General features: G+C 36.1%; 1 long non-coding RNA gene across 3 annotated transcripts in view; it reads left to right on the top strand.

Moving 5' to 3' along the window:
- The window catches only part of LOC147916474 (uncharacterized), a 167,639-nt gene that overhangs the window by 135,715 nt on the left and 4,682 nt on the right, over positions 1-27,242 (top strand). For all 3 annotated transcript variants that reach the window (XR_015553005.1, XR_015553003.1, XR_015553004.1), the window contains 2 exons: positions 8,086-8,236; positions 10,855-10,970. This is a non-coding gene — a long non-coding RNA (uncharacterized LOC147916474). The remainder of the gene's footprint in view (positions 1-8,085; positions 8,237-10,854; positions 10,971-27,242) is intronic.

Genomic DNA, 27,242 nt, shown 5'->3' with positions numbered 1-27,242 from the left:
CAAAAACCAAAAAACAAAAAAGAAGTGAAACATACCCTGAGCCTTCTCTCTTCTCTCTAACTCCCACCCCAATATCAACATACAGTAAGGTAACTGTTCTTTCTCTGAGGTTCATATTATTCTATTGATGTTTTTGGCTATGGAACTTATCACTTGCTACTTTTGCATGATATTTTTTTGGATCTTATATAGGTCCTAACCAAATGCTTTTCAAAAGTTTGAATTATCACAAGTGATTCTTGAGTGAATGACTTTTCTTTTTCTGTTTTTATTTTTGCTTATGTGAAAAAGTAGAGAGTGGAGTAAAGAGTAAAGTAGGACTTTGCTCTCCAGTCAACTAACAGGAACATTTTACCTGTAACCAATGTGTTTTTAGACCTCAGAAAGACTTTCTAATTTAAAGTCTTTACAAATATTTTCAGTAAAAACTATTGTATAATCAATGATCTGTGCACTGATGCATTATGTTGTCCTTTTAGAAAATTTATCTTGAATCTCCAACTTTATATTTTCCCATTTCCTGTAGCCTTAAAACATTCAGTAAGTTTAAATTGTATTTTTCTGACAGGTTGATTGTACTTCTTTTGAAAAAGAAAAAAAAAGGAGGCAATATTCTTAGATAAGAGATAGCTCTCCCAGATTCTACCTGCCCGCCGTCCCTTCTTGCCCACAACTACTGACCATAGTCGTATGTAAAGGCGAAAGAAAAAGGAAAACAAGAACAAGTCTATAACGGTTGACATCTTGACACTATATTGTTATGTAAAGAAGGACGACATCATTGATATCAAAATTTTGTTTGAAGTTATAATTAATAAGAAATATATCAAGAATATTTAAAACTGGGGGAACTTACCATGGAACATGCAATAAGAGCCAACAGGCTGAAGATGGAAGTTAATTTTTCCATTCTTTAATGTTGCCCCTGAAAGCAGGCCAATGGTTGTCTATGGTTAGTCAAATTGATGGACATTATTTTTCTTAATTTAAGATAAAAATTTAGAAAGGATTGTAGTGCATGTTAAGTAATATGACAGAGAAAAAGCACTACAGCCTTTTAAAGATGTGCTTGACATTTTGGAGAAAGGAGGCAGCATATATGCACAGCAATATTATTATGTGTGTGATATTTTATAACAAAATGATGGGACTTGTATTTTATGAAAGGCAAGTCCCAGATAATTGTTTGAATACATTTGGAAAATAAAAGCATTTTTGGAAAATGCCTGTTGCCTCTAGTGGTGACTAGTTTGGAGAGTCATAACTTATTTGGGTATACTTTTGATATTGTTTGTTAAAATTAATCAAAACTTATAGATTTCTGTATCTGTAGATTCATGACCCAGATAGTGTCAATGTGACTGGACTACTGTAAAAAAATAACTTCTTTATACAACTATTTTTTAAAAACAAAAGGTGTTATTCCTCTGTTAGATTTATCTGAAGGGAAAAGAATTGTGCAATGTGTATCTTTCCTTTAACATCACTCTACTAAGGTATGATTGCCTTGATATGTTTTTTCCCCAGTGATTCCCAAAAGCCAATTATTGTCCGTCAGTGTCTGAATTAGAAAAAGGGGTTCTGTCCTTAATCTGATGATAGTTTTCAGCAATATATCACAAGTACATGGCAACTTGTGTTCTGGGAAGGCAAAGTTCAAGCAACATCATGAGGACAGATTGCCTTGGGGTCAGTGTGGTGTCTGTCATCTGTACTAGCTTTGAAAATGACATAGGAAGAGAGGTCCACAAATTCTACAGTTGTATGTTCTTCTTAAAATTGCTTTCTGTAATAAGCTCTCTTTAAAGGCAATTTAAAAATACATAAAAAACCCAACTCAAATAAAAACAACAGAAATGCAAATCTGTCTTTATATGTCTTTAAGACTCTACTGCTTGTGATTGACTTTAGAGACCATTAAAATATATCAGCAGAAAAGAGTCAATAGATTGTGAAATTGGATATAAATTGTGCAACCAGTCAACATGAATTCTTGACACACTCTTTCAGAAATTTTAAAGAATTGGTGAGCTTTACCACTGGCAATATTTCTTTCTTAAAATACATTTGAGTATTTTAGGTAGCATGACTATTTCTACTTTTTCCTTCAGCTTTATTGAGGTGTAATTGACAAATAAGATTGTAAGATATTTTAAAGTGTACATGTGATTATTTGACATATGTATACATTATGGAAGGTTTCCCCTCATAAAGTTAGTTAACAACCATCATCTCACATATTTACCCCTCCCCCCTTTTTTGTGAGAACATATAAGTTCAACTCTCTTAGCAAATTTCAATTATACAGTACAATGTTATCAACTGTAGTCATCATGTTATACATTAGCTCCTCAGACCTTATTCATCTTAAATTGAAAATTTGTACCCTTTTACTAACGTTTCCCTATTTCCTCCACCCCCCCAGTTGCTGGCAACCACCATTCTGCTCTCTGTTTCTATAAGTTTGTCATTTTTTTTTGTTTTTTGATTTCACATACAAGTGATACCATGAAGTATTTGTCTTTTTCTGTCTGGCTTATTTCATGTAGCATAATACCCTTCAGGTTCATCCATGTTGTTGCAAATGACAGGATTTCCTTCTTTTTTAAGGCTGAATAATATTCCATTGTATATATTTAACACACCATGAGAATGATATGCTTGAGAATATGAGCAAAAGTTAGAATTCCAGGATCAAAATCCTTACATCTATATTTCTAAGTACCTACCTTGGCAGGAGATTCTTTCGAACAAGCAAGCTGTTGCTTAATCTTACTTTTGCCAGATACTCAGTTTAGGTAGCCACAATTTGAAAATTCAAGAAGAAAGACAACTTCCACAGAAAAATCTCCCTTTTTAAATACCTCTGTCTGGATTTCTATTGGAGTTGAGAGAAAGCTTGAAGGAAGGTCATCTTCCAAGTTGATTTTCTTTACCTAAACAAAGAAACATTGCAGTTGCCAGTTTGGCAGCTTCATCCATAGAACTGTGATCCAGTCACGAACAGGCCTTGGAAAAGCATGCATAATACTCTAATACATTGGTTTTCAAACTTGACTGCCCATTAAAATTACGTGAGGAGCTTTTAAAAAATTCCCAATTCTCAGACTTTATCTCAGACCAATTTATCAGAATCCATGAGTCAGGAAGATAGGCAAAAGTTATTTTTAAAACTCCCCTGCAGTGATTACAAAGTGAAATCTTGTTTGAGAACGACTGCTGTAAAATGGGGTGGATTCTGGAGTTTCCACATGTCTAGACATGTGTAGCAGAATTGACATGTGTACAGTGAGAGTTGGCATATTTGAGAAGAAGGATTTTGAAGAATGGGAAAAGGAGGCAGTTGAAATAAATGCCTTGTCTCCATTTTGGAAGTAAGAGGAAAGATCTGGTGGTGGGAGGAGAAAATTAGGAAACAGAGTTTATAGTTTCTTAATCTTAATTTGATAGATGTATAATTTTATTTAAAGGTACTGTAAATAGGCCTTTGAGCTACTTAAAATATCAAACATATGGAAATTGCTTAATAAATTTCTTGTAGCTAATGAATAGCTGGATTACTTAAGAGGTAAGAAAATACTCCAGGATACATTGGGTTCTGTAAGTATGTGGTGTTATCACCATTCTCTGAACAATATGAATGGGTACAATAGCTAAGATGGTAGATATGGGAAAATTACATAATCTATTTTTAATTTATGGAAAATGGATATAGTAAATTAGACAATTTTATGTTTAAGATGAATCCAGGTACTGAGAGATGTATCCATATGAGATAATATTTATTCAGTTGAGAAAAAATTACCCTATGCTAGAAGATGTTATACTTTATTTCCTAATAACTTGGATTTGTTGAGTTCTTACCACATCCTAGACTGTGTGCTAATCACTTCATATGGATTAGATCATTTAATCCTCACAATAACTCCTTGATATTTATGTTATTATTGTGAGATTACTGATTAGAAAATGAATCATAGGAAAGTCAAGTAACTTGCTCAAGTTCACACAAATATTTAAGATGGGAATTGACCTTACATTTGACACATTTCGGAGCTTGAATTGTTTTCCACTGTGGTATTTTGTTCCCCAAATCCAATTGATTTCCAACCACTAACTAATTAACATACTTTTTTTATGACAGCACTTACTGAAGTGTAGATGCAACCCATTAGTAATCTGTGATATCAATTTAGGGAGTAGCAAACAGAATTTAAAGAATGGATACATCAGAATAGAAAAGAAAATATCAGATTAAATTAAATGTAAGTATTTTTTCAAGAAATATTTTATGGTTATACATGTGGGTGTATATTGGGTTATTATGTAAATTATGTCTTCGAGTCGCAGTCCGAAAATTGTGAACACCTTTGTTAGAGGGTAGTTTAGTAGTGTGTGTGGGATGAAGTCAGGTAGCCTGACTGAAATCTCAACTCCCCTCGTCTGTTGAGCTGTGTGTTGTATGGTCAGCTACTTAACATGTGTCTCAACATTGTCATCTACAAAATAAGGTAGTACTAATCTATTTCATAGAATTGTTCTGAAGATTAAATGAAATTGGACATATAAAAGTTCTGACCCATGTAATTAGTAAAGGTCGGTCTTTCAATAGAATTTCGTCGTTACTTCATTCAATTTTTAAAATATCCTGCTGTGATGAGTTTCTAGTAGTTGAGGGGTAATGCATATTAAAATTTTAAAGGTGATTTAAAAACTTTTGGTGGTATGGGAGAATTGAGTTGAAATTGATCTTAAATTGCCAAATTTTCTTTACCTTTTCATTTCTTTGCTAATGATTTGATGTAATTGATAACTAGAACTCATGTACAATCTATTAGATTGCTAGTTATTTTTGACATAATTCTGTTGCTATACATTTATATGATCCAGCAAATGTCCTAAGTTAATGCTGAATACTTAATGAACTGTTAGCTTCTCTAGTCACATACTCTGTGAAAAAGGTAACATTTCTTTCTTCGTGGGCTGTAACATGTTTTGATGCCAAGATACACTTTCAGCCAAGTGTTTTAAATACGAGGTGCAGTTTCCAGTCGTAATGGAATATTGGCCACGAAGGACTTAGAATGAACATCATCAAAACTGAAACAATTTCCGCATGAGTCATAGCCAGCAAAGGATTAGAGTCTCTGAAGCAAATAGAAACACACTTCCTTTATAAACAAAAACTATTTATCCAAGTGAAATTTTAATTAAAATCTGACTTTAAATCTTTTAATCTAGAGATCTCTAGAGACTTTCTAGGACAATACCTAAAGGAGCAATTGTCTTTTGAAACAGGAAATTCAGGTTGCGGGTGGATTCTCGTTGTTATTGAATAAAATTATTTAACAGATAGAATTTTTTTCCTAAAGAAATCTGTATTTAGCAGAATTAAAGTCAGTGATTTGTTTGCTCCCCTGTTAAAATAGCCCTTTTCTTCCTTTAGTTCTGTCAGTTCTTGCATTATATACCCTGAGGCTATGTTTTAAAACAAATTTAAAATTAACTTATTGTTGGATTAATCCTTTTGTATTAGGAAATGTGCCTCCTTATATCTTTTAATACTTCTTGCCTTTAAATCTATTTTATCTGCTATTAGTATAGCTACAGTGGCTTCCTTTTGGATAGTGTTTAGCATGGTATACTTTTTTCCCATTCCCCCCTGCCCCACCCCAATCATTGAGTGTCTTTATGTTTAAGGAGAATCTCTTGTAGACAATACATAATATTAAAAATTAGGTCTGATAATCTTTGTGTCTTAATTAGATAATCTAGTTTGCTTACATTAAATGTTAAGTACTGATGATTTTGTCTTTAAATTTATTTTTTTACTGTTTGTTTTCTGTGTCCTATTTGTTATGTTTTCTTTTTTTGCCTTCTTTAGGATTAATCAGGTAAGTTCTTATTTCATTTTCCTTCTATTGATTTGTTAGCAATAGATTCTCTTATCGTGATTTTAGTGGTTATTCTAGAGATTAAAACACACATCCTTGATTTATTAAAATCTATTTTAAATTAGTACTTTTATTACTTCCCAGACAATGCAAGATTCTTACAATTTAACTCAATTTACTTACTTTCAACTTTTATGCTATTATTAAAATAAATTCTAGTTCTACATGTATATTAAACTGTACAACACAGTTTGGTATTGTTAAAATAGTCATTATTTATTTAGATGTACCCACATGATTATCCTTTCCAGTTCTTTACATTTCTTCCTGCATTTTGTATTTCCATCTGAGATCATATTCCTTCTGCTTGAATGTCTGCCTTTAGAATTTCTTTTATTGCAGGTCAACCAGTAACACATTCTCTCAGTTTTTTGGTCTGAAAATCTCTTTATTTTGCTTCAATTTTGAAAGATGTTTTTTCTGGGTATAGACTTCTAGGTTTCTAGTTACTCTCTATGAGCACTTTAAAAATGTTGTTCCATGTTTTCTGGCAGAATGCTTGTTAGCGCTTTTTGGATTTTGGAGACATTTGAGTGAGCTACCCCTGGTCTCAGTTTACTGAGTAACACATCAAGCTGCCAGTTCTGAGAGGGGACGAGAGCAACAGGAGGCCCTATAGTGCATCCAGAGTAGAGTACCTGCTGCTCTTCAGCCTGGGCCTTTTGAGACTTAGCAGATGTGATGGTAAAGTGTATGTGGCAAATGGAGATAACTGTATGCATCCTCTGGCAAATAAAAATAGCAGAATTACAGTGAGATTTAGAGTTTTGAAGAAAATCTATTCCTTCCTGTTCCTTTTGAGAAACATCTCCTGGACGCCTGATGTTAAGTTGATTAAATTGTACCCTACCCATCATAGAGGGGAAAGTGATTTGCCCACACTGGAATAGACATGTCCCCTGGACATGGATTTGCCTTTCTGTCCATGATACTTTTGCTCTAACCGCAATATATGGACCTACAGAATGCTGTATTCACTAGTGGTATTCTACTGCAACATCTTTCTGATCAAGAATCTCATTTCACAGCAAGAGTGTGGAATGAGCTCATGCATGTGGAATTCACTCTTCTTACCACACGTTCCTAAACATAGGAGTGTAGCCTAATAGGTAACCTAATAGGACAGTGGAATGGCCTATTGAAGCCTTTATGATGCCAGTTCAGAGTACAAACTGTCCAAGGATGGGGTTTTATTTTACATGATGCATATATACTTTGAATCACGGACCAATATATGAGCCTATCTCTTCCATGGCCAGAATTTATGAGATCAGGAATGGAGGTACAGCCGGTAGCACTCTTCTCACTATTGTATGTAATAGCCCACTCACAGAATTTTTGCTTCCTGTTCCTGCAATTTTGAGCTATGCTGGTTTGGAGGTCTTGGTTGCCAAGAGAGGAATGTATCTACCAGGAATTTTTGGTCTTCTCATGCCACTGAACAAAGACATGTAAGGGGGTTACCCAACTGGCTAGAATGATCGATCCTGATTACTAAGGGGAAAACTGGGGGTTGCTGCTAAAAAAGAGGAACAGAGAGGCCTATGGAATCCAGGGGATTCTCTCAAAAACTGCTTAGTATGTTCATGTTCAATGGTTAAATTTAAGGGGAAACTGTATGACCACTGAGGATTTAAATACTGCAGAAATGAGAGTTTGAGTTTAAGTTTGGGTTTGAGTTAAGGGTTTTCCCTTAGGAAAAGAACATTGGTCAGCTGTTAAACCCTGTTTGCAGCTTTCCCAATACTTACAGAAACAGCCTCATTAAATTATCTCAGAAATGCCAGGACCAGTCTTCCAGCATCCCTCCATACTGGACAAAAGCAAACCTTCCTCTAAACTCAGAGAGACTAGCACCAGTCAAAAAGTTCAGCTTTTTCATAGGTCTGCGTTTCACGCTGCAAGACCCCTCCTGCAAGCTTCCAAGTTTTTATAATTCCAAACATTGCCTGTCTTCCCTTAGCCCTAGGAGTGTTAGCTTCTTTCTGTAGTTGCTGTCTCCATGATACCTTAGTGTTCTCATTTTGCCTTTTCAGTTATCCAGTTAACAATGCATAATGCCTAGTTAATGGTACCTGATATTAAATTCTCTCTATTAAAAATAACTGACGTTCTTTGTATCTCCTGACAGGACCATGACTGATGCACTGACTAAAAGACTGCAACACCTACTCTGCTCTACTAGCAGCAATGGTCTTGGGTTCAGGATGATGTTCAAACTCACAAGACAAAATATTCTTCACAAGTTTACTTAACATTCACTTAGAAAGTATACACAACAGGTAATAGCATAGCATACTTGGCAATAGCTTGATGGAGATTTTGTGAATTTTAGGCTTCCTGTGTCCTAGTCACTCTGAACCTGGGGTGTGCATGGTCATGAGAAGCAAGTCTGGATGGAGTGGAAAACCTAAGTTCAGAGAAGCCTTAAAGCTTATTGATTTCTGGAGAATCTGATGTAGTTAAATGGCCATGGTTGGGTGTTCTGGAGGCTCAGGCTAGAGGCATATTTTTTTATGGAAATATTATTGCCAACTTAAATTATGGTAACATCTCACTTGTAAATATGGTCTCTTTAATTACTCCCTCATAACCAGAATGCTGAGAATCAAAGCTAAAATATCATATTTGGAAAATATTGCTCTTTCAGCCTCTTTTGTAACACATGTTCCTTTGAAGCTGATTTCATTCAATTCTGCATGCTGACTTTCTGCTCATTGTAGTCACCCCTTCTCATTTCTTTTGTCATTGGTATTGTTACTTGGCTAAAGTCATCCTGGATGACTTAAATATTCAACTGGGTGTCCCAACGATCCAGTGTCCTCTCGTCTGTGACCTTCTCATTTCCAATGACGTTTCTCTTCTCTACTTTAACTGTTCATTGCTGCAGTCAGACTTTGGGTTTTTATTACCCTAATACATTCCACTTCTAAATCACTCATTCAAACATCTCACTCAGAGACCACAACCACCTTTGTTTAAGCTTACATGTTCAACTATTCCCACTTGTATCTTACATGGAACACCAGTCCGTTGGCCCTTTGACTTTCTCACAATCTGTCAGCTCTCTTTGTTTGTCCTTCCCCTCTTTAGTCAGCATAGATTAATGGTAGAACATTAAAGTAACATTCTTTCTAATGTCCTAAGTCAGTATTTAAAAAATTTTATGATTGTAAATAACAGTCAGAAATATATTGAACAGTATGGCCCAGGATACATATACATGCACATATTTAACAGAACAAGGGGTTATAAAGTGCAATGCACTCTGTTCCATCCCATTCCATCCTATTGCATCCCATTCCATCCCAGACTATCTATCTCATCCAATTGTATTGCATCAAAACTCCTTTCCATCCTAGATGGAGAACATTTCCCTGGTGTAGAATAAAGAGTAAGACCCCTTCATAATCTACTTTAGTGTGCAGAAAGGAAAACAATCACTTATTAATTATTTGTTTAGTTATGATTATTTACTAAACACCAAGGAGGATTCAGAAAATAATATATGTACGTATATCAGAATCTATCTCTCTGTCTCTCTATCTATCTATCATCTAGGAACTTACAATGTATTTAGAAAATACCTTATAAAAAAACAAAATAGGGGGCCGGGCCAGTGGTGTAGTGGTTAAGTTCATGCGCTCTACTTCGGCAGGCCAGGGTTTGTGGGTTCGGATCCTGGACGCAGACCTACACACCGTTCATCAAACCATACTGTGACGACGTCCCACATACAAAATAGAGGAAGATTGGCACTGATGTTAGCTCAATGACAGTCTTCCTCAAGCAAAAAAGAGAGGAAGATTGGCAACAGATGTTAGCTCAGGGCCAATCTTCCTCACCACAAACAAACAAAAAACAAGAAAAATAAGAAAAACATATTTAAAGAATAAATTATCTGACACTCATTATAAATGTTGCAAAGGAGGTGGGGAAAGAAAACTCTGGCTTTTTCTGACCACTTCCCTAGAGTTACAGGCTCAGTAGGCATATGAATGGTCTATCTTCCAGGTTATTGCAAGTTACAGTTTTACCTAAATTTTGTCACTGCATAATATGTTCTCATTCTTTTCATCCTATTAATTCCATATCCTTACAACCCACTATTTGATTGTTAAACTGTTTCTTAGCTCTCTTTCCCTTTCTTAGTGCAGCACCCTACTTTAGAATTTCTCTGTTGCCAAACTTTTTGTTAGAGTAGACAAGGCTGCAGGAACAAATCTACCCAAAACATAATAGCTCAAAACAACAGAACTTAATTTCTTCCTCATATAACTTTCTATTGACATCATAGGTTGTCAGAGTTAAGATTGGGGAGGCTTGTTTACATATAGTCATTGAAAGTACAAGGATGATGGCACATATCTTCAACATGTGATTTTAAAGGTTTCCCTGGGGGTCATTGTTCTAACAGTAGGAAGGGAGAAAGATCATCAGGGAACACATAGGAAGGATTTGTGGCTGGGTTTAGAAGTGACTCATCACTTTCTGCTCCCATTCCACTGGGTGAAGTTAAGGCACATGGCCACACCTAACTGCAAGGAAGCTTGGGAAATGTAGTCTAGCTGTATGTCCAGAAAGAAGAGAGAAATGGATTTTTCTCTGACACCTTAGGGCTCCTTCTATAATCTGAATTCTTTTGACATTTAAACTCCCCTCCTCACTTTAGGAGTTCTCTGAGAGATTTGACATTCCTTCAAAATGACTCTTTGGAATAAATATTTCTGTAAAGGTCCCTTTGACCTATGGATTTTTCTGGATACTTGTGGATTTCTTAACCCCACTATTTAATGATATGATTCTCCAATGGCAACTTGGGATTGTTGGGCCCACGGTAAATATTCTGAAGCCACATCCATCTTGGTATTGCTATATCCATATTGTTTGTAATTGGCAGTGATGGATGACGTAACCCATGTGGAGAGGCACACCCAGAAGGCTGCCACTATGAAGTAAACATTACCCAGCAGGACTGTCATTAAGTGAAATAAGGAGTACCTAACAGGAACCAAGGTGAGATTATTTTTCATCCTTGTGAGTAGACTTGGCAAGGTCCTATGTACTCAGCTAAGATAAGAGGAATGGGTATATACATGGTGTCTTCTTTATATTGTCATTTCATCCTGGCTCCAGGTGTAATTTTATTTTCATTTTCCAAATAGTTGAGATTTTAATTCCCATATTTATAAAGATGAATATTCTATACTTTGCTCTTGGGATGCTCACAATATGAGGGAGTAGATAAAATGGACTTATTGCAGTAAATGGCAGGAATATGTAGCCTGTCCAGACAGCATAGATTTGTGATCTACCTTAACAATGTTCATTGATCCAGGAGGAGGAGCAGAGAAAGTAAACAGTGAGAGTTGCTCATAACATAAAAATAAAAATGGGAATGCTAGAAATTGTAAGCATTGCCTAAAGAATATGGGTGTCAGAATTGGATCTGCTTGAATTGGAGTCCTGGCTCTCCAACTAATAAGATGCTTCTTCTTAGCTAAGTGATTTTAACTCTCTGAGCCTCATCTAAAGAAGGAAAATACTAGTACATGTATTGTAGAACAGTATATATATAATCTATTTTTATCTATCTATCTTTCAGTATCTATATTTTGCATTGTCAGTTTCAAGCTATAATAAATTTACAATACTTGCTAGTTATTGTTATTAAATGTCATAGTCAATTTATTATTCACTCAAAATTACTGTGTGCCATCTATCACTCTATAGTTTTTTCAACATTAGGATCCAGGCAGAAAATGGAAACACGTGATCGCCAAATGGTAATCATATACTGAGAAATCAAGAGGAGTTAATGAACCTAGTGAGACTGAAGAGGATATTTAATAGAATGAGGGGAAGGGCAATTTAGAAAGACAGAAAACTGGGCCTGAGAAGAGGATTCTAGAGCCCCAGATTTGAGATGAAGAAATCTTATGGGATATCTCTATTTAAAGGAATGGTCTTCTGATGATTGGCTTAAGTGATGTTGGCAGGTGATGGAAAGTGATGTGGTCAGAAGCTATGAAACTAGGAATCGAGTGGGGTGAAAACAAGGGGGCTGCCATGGTGAAGGATGCGATGGAGACAGAGCAGGGCAGAAGAAAATGGAGCAGGGTCTAAAACTCACCGAAGAAGCTAGGAGCATGTTCTAGAGGTTAGTTTGTGGCTTAGGTGAGGAAATGGAGGTGATACATGGCTGTTAAAAGAGGAGAAATTGTTAAGTAAGGACAGTAGTAAAAGGATCCGGATGTGGCTGAGGGCAGCCAGCAAAATTTCCTGCAGACATATAGTTTATAGTGAGTGGGATAAAGAGTATTTTTTATAGGAAAGGTTGTATGTGCCGTTGTGTGCAAGAAGCCAGGTTTAGCTGGTTTATGATTCAAGGGAAAACCCTAAGACAGAAGGAGACATGCTTATAATAGGCACCCTGTTGACATGGTCGAAGGGGCTGATACAATATTAGATAGTGGTCTGTTATCTATTGACTATATGGCCTATTCCTTGTTTCCTGTCTTTCTTTTGTACTGTCATGGTTCTATTCAAGAGAAGAAACCATTCTTTCAAGTAGAAAGGGAGTCCACACAGATAACCACATGTTTACAAAGCAATGGAAAGAATGATTGAAGGAGTGGAAGTTAAGGGGCTTCCACTGTCTATTGGCCTTAAGGTTGTGTGCTTATAGTTGTGATTCAGAGTTGTGATACAAAGCTGCTTCTGCTGCTACCACTGTGGCCAAATTGCCTCACACCCATGAAGCAGCAGTCAGCTGCCTCAAACACATCTGTCTCATCTTCCTTGCTAGTAGCCAAAGCAACAAGAAGATGGCTTCTGCCCTACTTCTGCCTTCTACATCTCGTGTAAATGTACCCCACTGGATTGAATCAAATCACATTCAGAATACTAGCTGTGTCTTGGAAATATAATTTTTAGTTTTTCCTCTTTTGACATATAAGAAGTTACATATACATTATCGGGAAGTGAAGACAAATGGCAATAAAGCATAATAAATACACTCATGTCTTTATGTCTTTTGTTGTTGTTGTTATCCAGCTTAGATGATATAGTACACTCCTATAATCTTTTGCTTATATCTTCTCATAGGCCTTGTCCATGTTCAGTGCTCAGAAACCTTGATTTGACTTAATGGCACACTAAGAACTAAAATATGAAAAATAGGGTAAATAATTGGTTCAGCAAGAAATTCCTTAAAAGGCAATATAGTGGACCTTTCAGTGCCGATGCACCCCTCCCCATGCCTAAAACAGCTTAAGGGTCAGTTCTGGAGTCTGTGATCTGGTAGATTCTTCAGTCTACATAGGCTGAGCCCTCTAAAATTTGGATGTGCCTACGTGAGGAAGAAGAGAAGTACCAGAAAACCATATCACTCACTCACTCACACCACGTTTTCTTGGTGTCTGCATATCATTTTCCCTGCTCATTCACATGTTTGATAATAATACAAAGTAAAAGAATGCTTAGCCAAGTTTGAGTTTTCTTTATATCCAATAAGCCTACACCAGCCTTTGTGGTGTGACTTAGCTTATATATAACCACAATTCCTTGAGTAGCTTCTCTTTCTCATCTATCTTTCTGTCATTCTCTCCTGGCAAACCTGGTGTTCTGGTTAAATTCAGTCCTCCCATATATTCTGCTCTTGCATATATCCTGCCTGTTCAGTATCTCTGCTTGGAAGTTGTTGTAGGCAGATTTCTAAGAATGTGCCCCTCAAGATTTCCACTCCCTAGTTATTTAATCGAACACTAATCTAGGTACTGCTGCAGAGGGACTTTCCAGATGTTATTAAGATATAGATCTTTAAATAGAAAGATTATCCTGGATCATCTTAGTAGGCCCAGTCTAATCATTTGAGCTCTTAAAAGTTGATATATTTCCCTGGGTGGAGTCAGAAAGATGTGGCAGAAGAAGAGTCAGGCAGAAGAGATGTCTGGGAGAGATGAATGAGCCTTGAAACATTCTCCCTTAGAGCCTCCAAAAAGGACTGCAGCCCTGCCGATACCTTGATTTCAGCCTTGTGAGACTAAGCAGAGAACTAGCTGAGCCGTGCTATTGTGTGGACTTCTGACCCATAGAACTGTGAAATAGTGCATTTGTGTTGTTTTAAGATGCTAAGTTTGTGCTAATATGTTATGGATATAATAAAATATAATGCAGAAGTTAAATAAAGATCTCAAACTTAACATATCCAGTGCAGAACTTAGGATATTCCAATTCCTTCCATCCTGATTCTTCTCTGGTCTTTCCTCTCTCACTAAATGACACCATTATTCACACGCTTGCTTGGGCCCCAAATATCGGAGTTATTTCTAGATTATTTCTTTTCCTTTAAAACCCAAATCTAACACTTCACCAAATATTTTTGAATATTTTTCAGCTGTTTCTATATCTGACCACCTATGATGAAGTTTAATTTATAAATTAGGCACAGTAAGAGATTAACAATACTAACTAATAATAAAATAGAACAATTATAACAATATACTGTAATAAAAGTTACCATAGGTCTTAGCAACCTCAGCATATGATTTTTTTTCTTTCCTTATTAAGTTGAGAACTTTCACCTTCTTTTCAGTTAAAGGAAGCACTTTATGGCTTCTCTTCATCATATCCAAATTGTTAGCATCACTATTCTTGCACTTTGGTGCCATTATCCAGTAAAGTAAGGGTTACTTGAACACAAGCACTGCGATACTGCCACAGTCGATCTGATAACTGAGATGGCTACTAAGTAACTAATGGGCAGGTACATATATAGCATGGATACGTTGGACAAAGGGATGCTTCACGTCCCGGGCAGGGTGGAGCAGGGTGGTTCGAGATTTCATCATGCTACTCAGAATGGCTCGCAATTTAAAATCTATTATTTATTTCTGGAATTTTCCATTTAATGTTTTCAGACTGAGGTTGACTGCAGGTAACTGAAACCGGAGAAAGAGAAACCTCAGATGGGGGGCACTAATGTAAACAAATTTAGGCATCTTTGAGAAGTTTTGATTCATAAGTGTTTGTTGACAATATAGGTATTGTGTCCTGAAAGAAAAATGGAGTTCTATACTTTAACAGTCAAAAATGTGTGAAAGATATAGCTCTCATGATATAATGAGGACATTTCCCAAATAGTCATGTTATAATAATTTTGATTAAAACCTTAGCTAATAGTTGGAAGCAATGGAAACTTGGAAATCTCAGCCATCAGCCTTTTATAGATGATGTCTGAAGCCATCATCTGTTTTATTCTTAGGTTGGAAAATGATTTTTTATATCAAATTCAAAGACTTGTACCTCATATTTCATTTAGATATTTAGATTTTCTGGACAGGCATTTCTGCTCTGGGATTGAATAGATCATATAAAAGCCTTTTTATAAGTAATGATCAGGTGATTCTCAGAAATTTTTCAGGGGGCATGCTGTGGGGAGAGCTAAGATTATTTAATTTTAATATCTATTGACATGTTATTTTGTGTTTTGTAGTTGTTTGATGGATTGTGGTACTCATTTCTAGCTTCATCATCCTAAGTACAAGTCCAGATATCTCACTGTATTTTTTCCTAATTACCTCTTTGGGCTCATGGTAAAGGCCAGACTTCTGGCAGCAGTAATCTTCATCTGAGTGACATAACTGGGGACAAACTGGTGGCTGTTATGACAACACTGGAGGTTTTATATTGTTGCTCAACTCTTTATTTTCACTTTTTTGGCATAATGTTTACGTGGGTTGTTTCACAGTTTCTTTCTAAGATTATTTCTCACCAAAGCTCAGAGCTTTTGGAACATCTCATCCTCATCCCCAAATGGAAATATTTTTATCTAAAAGGCTCTGATAACTTGTATTTTGGGTCGTAGAAGTCATAGTTGTATTTTGAGTAGTAGAAGCAGTAGTTGTGGGGTTAGTGGGGTCTGTTGTGGTTGTAGTGGAGTCCTTTGCTGTAGGAGTTAGTATTTGGGATGCAGAGGTAAAGAAAGGAGGATAAATTGAAGGATATCCAGGGAACAATGGAGGTCCAGGTGGATAGGTCTTGGTTAGAAAGGTGGATTTGGATAACCTGAGCCATAAGGAGGAGGAGGAAGGGGAGGAGGAGGGGGTGGTGGAATTCTCCCTGGACCATTGGGTGGAGGAGGGGATGGAACAAGTTCTGCACCAAAAGGAGAAGGTGGTAGAGGAGGAGGAGGAGGTTTCTGTGGTTCAGGTGGATGTGGTCCTCTGGGGCCTCTTTGACTCTCACCAGGCTAAGGGAAAAAAGAAATAAACAATTTTAAGTTAGATATGTCAAAGTCAAGCATAAGAATGTATACTCTCTGTAGCAGGCAGAATTCTAAGATGGCTCCCAAGATTCCTGCTCCCTGCTGGCACATGCTGGCCAGACCTTATTGGGTGAGTCCTTTTAAAATAGGTTCTATAGGTCAGAGACAGAAGAAATCAGAGAGATTTGATGCTGCAGCAAATGCTCTTCCTCTGTCTTTGAAGCAAAGAGCCATGTTGTAGGCAGGACCACGTGGAACTAAATGGTAGATGGGCAATGGGAGCTGGGAGTGGCCCTGGCTCATAGCCCACAAGAAAGTCGGGACCTCAGTCCTACAAACAAGGAACTGAATTCTGCCAACAACCATGCAAACTTGAAACAAGAAGACCCTGAGCTCCAGCAAGAAACACAGTCCTGGGAACACCTTTTCAGCCTTGTAAGACCCTGAGCAGAGAATCCAGTCAAGCCAAGGCAAGAGTTCTGACCAAAGAAACTGTGAGATAAAAAATGTTTTTTTTTTTTAAGCTACTAATTTGTGGTAATTTCTTATGCAGCAATAGAAAACTATTACATGTATCTAAGTCACACAGTCTGAAAGTCTATATCAGAGAAAAGAAAGAGTTTCTCTTTTGTCCTCTGAATGCCTAGGCTCTCAGTGAAAGCTGGGATAGTATTGAATGAAAAGAAAAGATTGTGGGTAAAATCATATCCTTTGCTTATAGTAGAGCCTGTCATTGGAATCAATTCCAAATGGGGAAAATGTCTCCTTATATCTCATTCAAGAGTTCGAGATTGTTCTAGACTTTGAACATTAACAGGTTGTGAAACATGTTATTGAGCACCTATTTTGTGCAATATGCTAAAGTAGGAGCTGTGGGGATACGCACATGCCTTTTGTGAGTCTACAGGCCAAGGAGCTACAGTACAAGGCAGTACAAAAATGGCCCCAAGGGAGGCAGAATGATAGTCTCTGGAGTTTCATGGTGCCTCATATTTCATTTAGATATTTAGGGTTTGAATTCTGTCTCTGCTGCTTAGAGATTCTGTGATCATGGAATCCTCTTTGAGACTCTTTTTCCTCATGTGGAAAATGACGTTCATAAAAATACTCAGCTCCTAAGGTTATTGTCAGATTTGTTGTGAAATAGTACCTGGAAAGTGCCTAGGGCAGTTGGCTCAGGTATAGTACTCAAATGTTATGTGCTACAATTTGTTATGTTAATACCTAGTACAGTGGTTGCAATTCTTGGAAATACAATTTTGGAAATAAAACTAGCTGAAAAGTAGTGCAGGAAACAAATACATTAGGGATTCAGAGTGATTAGTTTTGGATAGAGGAAAGATTAAGCATTGCCTCGCTGAGAAGGCAGCCTTTGAAAGGAGGCTTAAATAATATAAAATAGGGAGAGGGCATGCCAAATGTACAAAATGCTCGTGCTCTGGGCTAAGAAAGCACAGGTCTTGCTCTATTGAGGGTTTATATGGGACACACAACTGCGTTCCCTTCCTGCTGTCCTCAGACCCTTCACCTGTTTGTTTGTCTGGCACTTTCCTTTGCTAATTCCAAACTTGAGGGTTCCCATAAATCATCTGTCTCCTTAAGCCCTAATTGCAGGTTCTTGAACAGTGGTGGCAGATGTCAAAACCATCACAAATTTATGGTCCTTCGGCACTGTCCTGCAATCTTTTCAAGTGTCTTAGATTTGCTCTTCCCTGTTCCCCAGAGGCCTATAATTTTCCAAGTTGATGCCAATTTTATTAAAGTTCTTTACCTCTTCCTGAGCCCTCATCCACCCCACCAAGATGACTCTCCTTCTACTTCTTCAGAATAATGCAAGCAGTTAGAAATGAACTTCGCCGACTTACTGGCCACACCACTGTAAAGTCATTGATATCTAGATATTTCCTTTTCCTTTTCAAGTGTTTTCTCAGGGCTTTGTCAATTTTCCCTTTTCTTTCCTGCATGTCAATATATGCCTTTAACTGGCTTGTTTTCCCCAGAAAACAACGATCACTTATGTTCTATTTATCTTTTTTAAAAAGATTCACTTTCAACCATGCATTCTCTTGTTGTTACCACTCTCTCCTCATCTCTTTCCTTTATAGCAAAGCTCTCTGAAAGGGTAATCTAGGTTTGCTGACCCCGCTTCTCACTTCCTATTCCCTCTTCAACCTGGCTTCTGCCCCTAACATGCCACTAAAACTTGTATTGATATCACCAATGAAACAAAAAATGTTAAGACACTTCTGTGGAACAAGTACTCAAGTTTGTCCTCTCTAGCTAGTGATAGGTTATTGGATTATGGAGGGCATTTGATGCAAGGGCTGACAATCCAAGGGCTAGTCAGGGTGTTTGAAAAATTCAGGACTTGATTTTTATTTTTATTTTTGTTGAGGAAGATTTGCTCTGAGCTAACATCCATTGCCAGTCCTCCTCTCTCTTTTTTTTTTTTTTTGCGCAGGAAGATTAGCACTGAGCTAACATCTGTGCCAGTTTTCCTCTACTTTATATGTGGGACACTGCCACAGCATGGCTGGTGAGTGGACCCAAACCTGCAAACCCGGGCCACTGAAGTGAAGCACGTGGAACTTTAACCACTCTGCCAGGGGGCCGGGCCCAGGACTTGATTTTTAATTGGCAAAAAGCCCAAATCTTTAGTATAGAAAAGTATTCCACACCATTTTTTGTTGTTGAGACAAAGAATTAGCTAAAAGTACCGTTGTTTCCTAAGGATATCCTGAAATAGATCAAAAAGTTATAGTCATAAAAAATCTTTGTAGTAAATATCTGTTCTTTTCCTAATCTCTTAACCCAACCACAGTGATTAGCTTCCCTTCCACAACAGGACAGAGGTAATGAACTTGGTGAAAATGATGAAAATACTGTGTTAGAAAGAAAAAGCAGCCTCTCAATGGCCTATAATTGGAGCTAATTTGCATTACTTCTTTTAGGAACAACCCAGCTAAGACATGGATATTTCGAATCTAAATTTATTTATATTTGAATGGGATTAATAGTAGTCCCTTTGTCAGACTTGCTTTGAGGTTTAAATTAGATAATGTTTGTAAAGCATTTGTAAAATTGCCTATAACAGAATGAACACTCAAAAGATGACAGGCTGAATATTACAAGTTACCCTGCCCATATGCCAAGGATGTTCTCCCCTTTGCATTTCTAACAGTCAGTAGTTATTAATCATCATGAATCTCATATTATTATGTTGGAGAAAGGCTTATTTCTACTTAAACTACTTATGCTAAACTGCTTATATTATTGAAACTCTCAAATTTGTTTTGAAAAAAAAAATCATTGTTTAGATAATCAAAGCCTGATCCTTTAAAAGAAGAAAGTGTTTTTCTCTTATATTCTGAAGTTAATAAAATATTGACAATCAGCTTTAAGATCAGGTCAGTAAGACATAATATGACCTTTTAAATATGTCAATATGTTTTATTGGCTTATCAAAAATTATGTCATATCTATAATGCACTTAGTAATATGGCCAAGGTCAGACTACCTGAGTGACCTGTCGAATGGCCTGCTTTTATTCAAGTTTCTGAGAGTAGGTGGAAGTAGCATTATTTCATGTTTCAGAATGATGTAATTTATGTTGCCTGCTTTGTGGAAGTCCTAGTCTTCTTCTGAAAAAGATTTTTTATCTTTTCCATTTGATACAATAGATTTTGTAGTTCTTTGGTAGAAATTACTTTGGAATTAATTTCCTCTTCCCAAGACTGGAATTAATCTATCCCTACTTTGAAATTGATCATCATTCCACTACTTAAAAATAAAAACCCAAAACTTGTGGCTTTTTTTATCCTTTGCAACTTTGACTATTTAGTAGCTTTCTTGGTGCTTAACCCGGTTCTTTACACATGGTAGGTGCTAATGTAAATGTTTGTAGTTTCTCAAAAGTCAACATGCAGCGATTCTCCTGAGTCCTTGGCAAAAAGCATATTCATTCCTCTGAGGCAGATGATCCATGAACTCGATGTTGAGAAAAACTATTTTAATTATCTCATTTTGTAAATGAGGAAACAGAGTCCAACAAATTTAAATAACATGTTCAAGGATATTCAAATACTGTCTTTAAGTATATTAGATCAAAAATTTACTTTACATGCTTGTGAAATTGCTAATGTGTGGGGACCCACCTTTATACGTGTCTGTGTAATGCAGCTTGATGTTATAGATCTAAACTGTCCAACATGGTAGCCATGAGCCGTGTGTGGTTATTTAAATTAAATTCGATTTTAAATTTAAATTAAAGCACTGGAACAGTGTTTCATCAGTGATTGATAGCTGCTAATATATAAGGAAGGGTAACGTCATTAATGTGAAAAGAAATCTGAAGTAATAATTGTGAGAAAAATATACATATGTGTTAATGAGACTTAGTGGGAAACATACTACAAGAGCCGCAAGGACCAAGATCAAGCACAGAGGTTTCATCCTTACGGTTCCCCCTGGGTCCCCCTGAAAGTAAGCACGATGGCCGATCAGCGTTTCTGTCTTTTTTTTTTTTTTATTTAATTGAAGTAGTATTTGGTAAGTGTCCCAACCCTCGGTATATGAGGTAGCAGAGGAATAGTATTGTAACATTCTAAGAAATTGGCCGAATGTTATTTTGGACTCAGTGTGAATGTGGAGCGATATTGGTAGGCTTATAACATTTAACTATAAAACGATAGACCTAGTTTTGACTTTTGACTTGTGCACTGACCCTGAAGATAATGGCAAGAGTTGTTCATAAAGTGTTCTATGCAATTGGAGAGTTTGTAAGTAAGGCTTTTGCTTTCAGAAGTACCTGCTTTGAAATGGACACATTTGGATTTGAACATCTTGGTATTTTTAAATAGCGTTTACATTACTTGATACATTTCTGCAGACTTGTATTTGAGATATTAATGTTTTAATTAGATCAGATGTTTTAAATTTAATTTCTTGGGACATCTCAAAAATAGAGATAGGAAAAGATTTAGCCTGCTAGATATAAACTAGATATAGTTTAAAGAAAAATTGTCACGTAATATATATCCTAGTTTTAACAACATTCTACTAAGTTATTTTAGTCCATGATGAGCGGTCTCAAACTACTTCCAAAAATCCATATATGGTACATCAAAGACCCAGGCAGAGAAAAAACAGGTGTCCAGGTATTTTACTCTTAATTGGCTCAGAATTTACAATATATTTCAAGTCATGATAGCCTGAGTTCCAGGAAAGCAACTCCGTGCAGCTTTGTGCAGGCTGGTTTTCTGACAATCAACTCTGCCCATCGGTTGAGTGTGTGGGCTGAACAATTCAAGTTTTGAAAGAATCCTAGGAATAAAATTTCACTGAATATTCAATTATACATGCATATGGTTATTTCTTTAAGCATCACTTTTCCTATGACACATTCTTATAAAAAGTTTTAAAAAGCAAAGGCAGAACTAATAATAAAAATATACTTAGAACAGTTCTCCCAGAGTACATCCGATAGTATTCTGATCACTATGAAGCTCGAAAAACATTCAAGTACATCGGGGGGAAAAGTTGATTGATTGTGTAACTGGATGGATTAATTGTCCCAGTTGTCCAACATGAATGCTTTACTCTGACAGATAGACTTTCTCAAAATTTAATGCGTTTTATGGCTTACCAAATTTCATGTAAGGCACATTTTATTCTTTTGGTGAAAATGAATGTTCTATAAAAAGCCCATGAAAATGGTATCTTTGAATATCTGAGGAAAATTGAGTATTCAAAGTAAAAATTCTTCAATTCATTTTTCCATGTACCTACCGTTGTGTGAAGATCCTTTTCAGGGCTGATTATTCCGCTGGTCCAAATGATTCCAGCCGGTGACTTTTTGAAAGATGACAAATGAAGATGAGAAAGAACGAAAAATCTCAGCTCTTACGTACGTTGCAATGGATTTCTAGTGGAAAGAAGGGAAAGGCTAGTTGGAAGATAAAATCACTTCTAGATTGATGTTCTTTAAACAAAGATAGGAAATTTGTCATTGCCAATTTGGCAATCTTTTTCTGCATGTTTTTTTTTTCATTTCTGAGAAGCTTTGATCCATTCAATATTTGGTGTTTCCTGAGGAAACATATATTATACAATGAATCATAATGTCCTTTTGTCTCAATAAAATAATCTGGAGCTTGTGGCTCACCATTGCCTCTTTATTTTAAAAAAAAGTACAAGTTGTTCTATGTCAAATAATTTTAATAGATCATCTTTTGTGTGTTACTATCACCATATATTCTATTTTATCTAATAGTTAACTATATTATGTGGGAGATTAAAAATTAATATTATTTTTAAATTAAACTCTAACACAACCTAGAGAGAATTTGGGAGAGAAAACCTAGAATTAGAATTAGAAGTCATTATTAAATAGATGTTGCTAAACACCATATACATGGTACCATGGCCAGTTATGTTCAGGGTATCTAAATACATTGCTTGACTGTTTGGACCACTTGTGCTATATCTTGTGGGTTTCATGTTTCTATTCTTTTTTCAGCTGAAATAATGAAACTGTATTACTGTTTTATGCTTGGGCATTTCTACATATCTGATCCTGTGTGTTATTTCTCCCATTTATGTAACACTGGCTGAGTTGAATAAATGTTTTTGAAGGATGAGAAAAACGAGTGCTTGGATTAAAATTTTGATCTAAGTTTTCAAAATAACAAGAAAGAAAACTTCCACACTTTTAGTGGTTAAAGAAGGATAATAGTCAGAAGATTCATGTTTCTCAGTCTTAACTATAATTTAATTCTCTGTGTCTGTAATTGTTTCGAGATATGTAGATTGTTTAAAAGATCCTTAAATGGACATTTTTTAGGAAATTTCCTTTTGCCAATGAAAAACTACAACAGTAGTCTGAGATCGTGTTTTAAAAAGTCATATGCTGCTGGCCATTATTAACTTGAGAAATTTAAACAAAAATATGATGATGTAAAGTTTTTAATTATGGGGAAATTATACAGAGATATTTTTACTTTGAAATCGACCTCTATGGGAAAGTTACAGCTTTATACTTTTGCTAAACCCAGGCTTTGAGAAAAAGTTTTCCTATCCTAGATGATTCTGTAATCTCTAGTTTTTACAAATTGTTGTATAATAATAATAGCTATTGTTTATTAAGCCTTTACCATATAGCATGTGGCAGGATGATATGAACTCTATTATCATCTTTGTTCTACACGTAGATACTAATGAACCTAAATCTACTCACTTCAAGGCCTGAATACTAAGTTAACCAGTGTTCCATGTTGCCTCCCATATGTAAATAATATTTGTAAACTTAACTAACATTGTATGTTATAGTACACTGCAGAGACTAATCAATTATAGTCAGGTCATTTTACTTCAATGCCCAATACCAACCCAATATTTGCTGGGTAATATCAGACAAGCTATTTTGCTTCATTGTGCCTCAATTTTTTCATTTGAAAAATATATATATTTATAATTTTTATGCCATGGAATTTAGTTATTCCTTTGTTCATTCATTCACTCATTCAACATTTGTTGAATACCTATTGAGTGTCAGACGTAGTGCTACTTGTTAAAGTCACAGGATATTTAAATGTTTAGTGTTTTAAAAATCTTTTAGGAGTCATAGGTGGTATAGGAAAAAGGAGCCACACTTTGAGAGTTGATCTTAGTTTTAAATTACTGTACTTAATTTCATTCGCTTTGTCATAATTTCATTGCCTTACAAAAATTCTAATGACAAAATCAAGTGTAACAAACTATATTACTGGTTTGGTAATCTAGAACCTCATCAGTTACTAAACAATTACATGCCCAAACAGTGAAGATGTTTCTAAGTTAACATGGAAAATTCAATAAACTGCTTTCTTCTCTGACAATAATTGTTTGTCAAAGATGAGTCTCTGTTTTTTCTTGTTTGGATGCCAACGTTTCTATCAGCCAAGCATTTTAAATCCAGGTATGATTTACATTTTAGTGGATCACTGGCTCTGAAGGACTTAGGAGGAACACTGGCAAAACTGAAATACAGTTTCTGAGTGGGTTGTGACCAACAAAGAATTAGAGCAACACAAGCCAACAGAAGCACATGTCTGTAAGAAACAGCAACAGTCCCTCAAGTTAATCTTTAATTGACTCATGGCTTTAAAAGATCCTGAATGAATACTTTCTAGAACAGTGCCTAAATGAGCTAATGTCTCTGATCACAGGAAATTCAAGGTGACAGTAGAGTCACATTGTCGTTAGTGCAGAGACTAATGTACAGATGGAAAATATTTTCCTGATCTATATAACAGAATTAAACTCAGTCATGTAGCAACCTATTTGAAGTCTGCTGCCCTATTGTGCAGCAGTAATAACTCTGTTTCTTTGGCCCTGTGAAAGCATATGAATGTGTTTTTTATAGATTATTTAGAAACAGATGATTTGGCCTCTGGGTTAATAACACCTTAAATATGTATCATACGTTTGAATTTGCAAATTGCTTTTAAAAATTTGTGTGGAAATATTTATTTTGTAGGATTAATCAGTGATGCCACTGGGCCCTGAGAGAAAACTTATTCTATTAGACTGAAGAAGTCTAGCATGATGAGATAAAATTAATAATACGGCTTGCAGATTGAAAAAAAGCTATAGCTCTGACTTGTCCAGCATGGATATTGCGTCAGACCCAGACCAGAGAGTTACATAACTTTCTGGAAGTTGGTTACCAATTTTTCCATTGCTTTCACCTAGCCAAAGTTAAAAATGCAATCAGATAAAAACAAATCACAATGTCCATAAAATAAAATCATAGTAATTGTGCTATTGTACCTTTCCACTCATTGCCATGAGAAAATTTCTCATTTATTTTCAAGCAGGAAGTGTATTATTCTAAAGTAAACATGAAAGTGATCTTCACAGTATAACCTGAATGTCTCTAGCCTGTGAATGTAAATAAGTATACAATTGCCCTCTCATCAGAATTTTGCTAGATTGGTAACTCCGATTATGTAACCAAACAGATTTAGTTCCCCTTTCAAGATCTCTCTTGAGGAATATTCCTGGCTTCATCTTGATATCTAAAATATATTTCCTTTGTCACAATTTCATTTTATTTTTAAAAAGTCTGGTGGTATACAAGTTTTCTCTGTAAACTAGATCCAATACTTTAAAACATTTAAACTGTAAATGAAACATATTTGTCAGTTGATAAATCATGTTATATTTATTCTCTCATTTAATATGTAAAATAACTCTAAGACACAGTCAGGAAGAAATTAACATCCTAGTTTTTTAAGTGAAGAAAGTGCTGAAGGGCAGAGTTAGTACTAAGACCATATCAGGCTGGTTTAATAAGGTTTATTCCTTAAAAAAATTGTTTGTAGTCTACTGGTAAGAATTTGTTACTTAAAAAATAATGAAGGACTCTAAAAAATAAAGTCTATTAGAAAATAATGAAGTTGTGCGTCATCTCCTGAAAGCTAGTACAAGTGCCTTAAATAACAACTTTATATTTTTGGGGAAAATGGTGAATTGTTCTCTGAAATGGAAATCAAAAGACCTCAGTTCTGGAATTGATTTTGCTGCCTATGAATAGGATGGCATTGGGAGAAAGTTCACTGACCTCTCAGGGCTTTATTTTCTTGCTTTGTAAAATGATAAAGTTAAATTGAATAGCTCCGTGTCGTCCCCATTACAGGCAGATCTAGGTTTTCAGGGGAAGAAAGCTTATATAATTTTGGGAGTTGACTATAAAAAAAGAATACAAAATCATAATTACAAAGTACCTGCAGCTACTCGAAGGCCACCTTATAGGAGAGGCTGTGAATACACAATGGTCTGAGCCATCCAAAGTCCACCTGTTATGAGGGGAGATGTGCCCAAGGGTAAGTTGGAATAGTAAGAGAAAGAGGCAATGTTAACCAATGGTAGTTTAAATATCTTACTTTTGCAAATTTAATAAAAATCCTATGACTTTTGGACACATTGCTGTAGCCCCTTAGAAGGCCTTGGGAGATTCTTCAGTTTCAGTTTCATTTGCATTGTCATTAATCTCCTTCTGGGCCTCTTCAAGTTCTCACATATTCGTTCTAAAACTTGATGTGCCTAATAACTACCTGGAGGTTGATGATAACTAAAAATTCAGGGACCCAGTGGCTGAGGTTCTGATTTGTTAGGTTTGGGGTGGTGTCCAGGAAACTGCATTGTTAGTAGATACCATAGATAATTCTGACACAGATGTTGCATACAGTATACTTTGAGCAACAGTACTCCAATAGAATCCAAACTAACAGCTGGAAATAGACAGTAAAATCACCTCTTCCATTTTAACTGGAAGCTGTTATTGGGAGCAACTGATGCTTTGGGAAAAAGATAAGGAAAGGCCATTAAAGGCTAGTTGTGAAGGTCAGAAGGCCTCCCTCACGGTGTGTAAAGAAACTCCAATCTCCTGCAGTTAGAAAGGCAGAAAAATTTGAGGACCAGTCCCAGGACTCAATTATCAAAATAGTTGAGTTCCAGGGAAGACTGTACTCTCAACCTAGGCAGATCTGCAATACCTAGTTTAGGGCCTTGATTGGGAAAGAATGAGACCAAGAAATATGGATTGATCCTTAGATCTCATGGTGTATCAGTTAGCTGTTTCTGTGTAATAAACCACAGCAAAACTTGGTGGCTTCACAAAACAACTGTTTAATATTTCTTATAAGTCTATATGTTTGCTTGGACGTTTTCATGGTCTGGCTAGGCTTGGTTGACCTTGATTGGGCTTGCTTATGTGTCTGTGTTCAGCTCGTGAGTTGGCTGGTCTAGGTATCCTCGGCTGGGACAGCTCAGTTCTTTTCCACATGTCTCTGAAATCCCTCCAAGAGTCTGGGCATGCTCTCATGGTGATATGAGAGATTCAAAAGAAAAAATAATAAATGTGTAAATGTTTTTTTCAAATCTCTTCTTTTTTTCCAGTGTGATTGATACAGTGTTGTCCCACTGGCCAAAATACGCTAAACGTCAAGCCCAGAGACAGTGCAAGAGGGTACGCAATAGGC

This window comes from Ceratotherium simum, chromosome 8, assembly GCF_057802395.1.
Source record: "Ceratotherium simum simum isolate JZ-2026a chromosome 8, ASM5780239v1, whole genome shotgun sequence".
In the NCBI taxonomy this organism is placed as follows: Eukaryota; Metazoa; Chordata; class Mammalia; order Perissodactyla; family Rhinocerotidae; genus Ceratotherium; species Ceratotherium simum.
Note: the sequence above shows the minus strand (reverse complement) of the source record. Positions and strands in the feature narration are given on the sequence as shown.